Source organism: Schistocerca serialis, chromosome 4 (assembly GCF_023864345.2).
Source record: "Schistocerca serialis cubense isolate TAMUIC-IGC-003099 chromosome 4, iqSchSeri2.2, whole genome shotgun sequence".
In the NCBI taxonomy this organism is placed as follows: domain Eukaryota; kingdom Metazoa; phylum Arthropoda; class Insecta; order Orthoptera; family Acrididae; genus Schistocerca; species Schistocerca serialis.
This window is the reverse complement of record NC_064641.1, coordinates 508,356,422-508,359,831: the sequence shown is the minus strand read 5'-3', so window position 1 is coordinate 508,359,831 and position 3,410 is coordinate 508,356,422. Positions and strand designations below refer to the sequence as shown.

Genomic DNA, 3,410 nt, shown 5'->3' with positions numbered 1-3,410 from the left:
GAAACGAGAGTAACGTACCGATAAACAGAAATGCTTGTCGTATTCTTTTGACGGTCGACCACCTTGACTAAGAGGGTCCGCACGTTCCAACACTGCAGGAGTGACAGCTATGTGGGACCGGCCTTCACGCGGGAGGTCGGACCTTGTTGTGAAGATGACAGACTGCTCACCCAACGACTCGCAGTGCTTTTGTTCGCTACAAGATCTTTGTAGATGTTCTGCAAGCGCCTATGAATATCTGCGATTGTTTTCCCACCAAAATAAAATGACAGCTCCCTGCTTGGAACACATATCCATCACGAACGCCATTTTAAAGTCTGTGTAGAGCAGTCACCTATCGGAACCTTATGAAAACATCAAGGATGAAGAGAGAATATTTCACGATATCCCACAATGAACGTCGTAGTTTTTTCAACCGAAATTGGCCGAGAAACAAAATGTGTCGTAATATTTACTGAGCGCTCCCTGTACATTAACTATATTTGGTCTCTACGTATTTCCAGCATAATCACCTTTAGTAGATGAATGAAACCTCAAGTGAATAATTAAGGTAAAGACTGATGTTACATACTGGTATACACATTAATTTAAGGACGATATTTAATTCTTGCATGCCTTATTTGGGTCTGTTCATTAACAACGTAAATTCGGTTGGTTCCAGAAGTTAGTGATTAGTGATATTATAATGAAGTTGATGCTCGTTCATTTGGAGAGCTATTAGATTCTGTGGTACTGATACTTTATTACTCTCATTTTCCATAGTAATTGCATAATTTAATCACAGGAAACGACACGAGTTGGCAAAAACTTTACGACCACCTGCTTAATAGCGTATAGGGCTAGCTTTGGAAAGCAATACAGTAGCGATTCTGATTATCATGGACTAGACAAGTCGTTAGTAGCTTTCCGGAGATACATTTCACCGAATATCTAAGCACAGGTCACACAATTACAGTATATTACGGTCCGGTGGTTTCCGGGTGCAGAACTGTAGGCAAGTAGCGTCCAAGATTTGTACCGTTGGGTTGAATTCAGGCGAATCTGATGATCCAGGCATCAACGTGTGTCCACTACCATGTTCGACAGATCACTGTTGCACGATTCTGGTCTTGTGACATGGCCAATTGTCGTGCTGGAAGATGACATCAAACATGAAGAGACGCAGATGGTGCGTAGTAATATTCACAGTTGTAATGACACATTCTATTACTGCATAGGCATGGAATCCGAGGTTAATGTCCGCCGTAATGTAATTCTGTCTCCACCTGCCTGTCTCCATCGTACAGAGCAACTTTCGAGTAGCTGTTTGCATAAATTTCATGTGTCCTATCACAGAAATGAACTGGTGGTGATTCATTTTTCCATTGATCCGCGGACCAATCTCGATAAACCTGTAATTGGATTCCAATCATGATTGATGATTTTGTTCTGTCAACATTCTAACAAGGAGGGGTCGTCTGCTCCGGAGTCCGATGTTCACGAATGTATGTCTTCCACCGTGTACAAACTGTAGGAATCGATGCGCGGATACAGAACAAAAAAGGTGTAATGAACTTATTTCCGGAAACGCATGCTTTCCATGCTAGAGACCATTTATTCAATCACACATGGTTACAGAGACTGTGGTCTAATACGCGCTGTTCCATGCAACCATAGTTACACTACGTGTTGAAATTGATTTCCATGTCCGTCAAGGCGTACGCGCCGTAGCATGTTCTGTCTCACACGTTCACATAGGCCAAGTTGCATCCGAACAGTGTCAAAGGCGGCACGGATAAGCTGCTCCAGCGTCTCCACATCTGGAATAAGTTCTGAGATGGCCGCACAACCAGAAAATGCACGGGTTAAGATCCGGTGAACGAGCAGGCCATGTAACTGCATCCCCTCGTCCGATCCGTCGACCAGGGAAGACATGGTTGAGATGCGTCGGATGTTAACGGCTGGAGCACTATCATGTAGCAGCCCCATAACCCACTCGAATCGTCAATGGCACTGCTTCCAGCAGGGGAGGCAAAGTCACCCGCAAGAAACGCCGATAGCCCCGGCCTGTTACGCGACGTGGAAGGAAGACTGGCCCCAAAATATGGTCCCCAATTATCCCGGCCTACACACTTCGGCTGCACCGATGCTGATGATTCCCTGTCACCATACTATGGGGATTCTGCGTACTATATCACAGATGACTGCTATGAAAGTTGAAGATACCAATCTCATTTGTGAGTAGCATGGGTGATATAAATCCCGGAATCATGGTTACTTGTTGGCGGAATCGGTGACAAAACTGCTCCCGATGTGAAAAGTCTGTCGCTAGTAAGCCCTGCATGCGCTGTAAGTGATAAGGGTAGTAACAATTGTCATGGAGAATGTTCCACACGGCGGTCGCCTTGCACAGCGCTAATCACATTTTCCTCCAAGTCTGGTGTCCGAACACTTCAGATACGCACTTTATCATTTCCTGCTTCCTAATACGACACTGTCTTGGACAAACAGCGAAACACTGTTGCAAACATTGAACACTGTGCTTGTTGTCGGCGAGAGTAGGCCTCCTGATACAACCTAGGTGCGCGCTGACCGTTGCCAATTACCTTTCCGTAAGTAAACACCAGCTCCCGATTCGGATACGGAACCATTGTGTACATAGCTGTATCACATCCATTACAAGTTGAGTCAGCAAGAGAAGTGAATTGAACACAACATTAGCAATGGTATGGCAGGAGAGGGTGCTAGTATATGACGTATGAGAAACAATACCACTCTCTAGGAGGAAACCATACATACTGTAACTGTGGGGGCATGGTGCAGCGCGTGTTAGACCGCAGTCGCTGCAACAATGTGTGACTGAATAAATTAGCATGGAAACCATGCATTTTCCAACATATGTTCGTATTTATGGCTTGTTGGTTTACGATTGACCAACGGCCTTGCCGCAGTGATAACACCGGTTTCCGTCAGATCACCGAAGTTAAGCGCTGTCGGGCTGGGCTAACACTTAGATGGGTGACCATCTTGTGTGCCGAGCGCTGTTGGCATGCGGAGTGTACTCAGCCCTTGTGAGGCAACCTGAGGAGCTACTTGATTGAAAAGTAGCGACTCCGGTCTCGGAAACTGACATGTGGCGGCGAGAGCGGTGTGCTGACCACAAGCCCCTCCATATCCGCATCCAGTGACGCTTGTGGTCTGAGGATGACACAGTGGCAGGTCGATACCGTTGGGCTTCATGGCCTTTTCGGGAGGAGTTGTTTTAGTTGTTTAGTTTAGAATACCACTAGAGAATCTGAATTTTCAATATCGATAAACAATCCAGTTGAGAGAGGGAGGGAGGAAAGGAGATGGACAGAGGGTTGGTAGGAAATGGACGTAGAAACAGGAGGAGGAGATCGACAGAGAGAGGGACAGAAGGAGTGAGAGGG

At 46.0% G+C, this 3,410-nt stretch overlaps 1 pseudogene; it reads left to right on the top strand.

Annotated features, from left to right (window-relative positions):
- The first annotated feature begins 2,911 nt into the window (after window positions 1-2,911).
- LOC126476080 (5S ribosomal RNA) lies at window positions 2,912-3,029 on the top strand (annotated as a pseudogene).
- The last annotated feature ends 381 nt before the right edge of the window (window positions 3,030-3,410 follow it).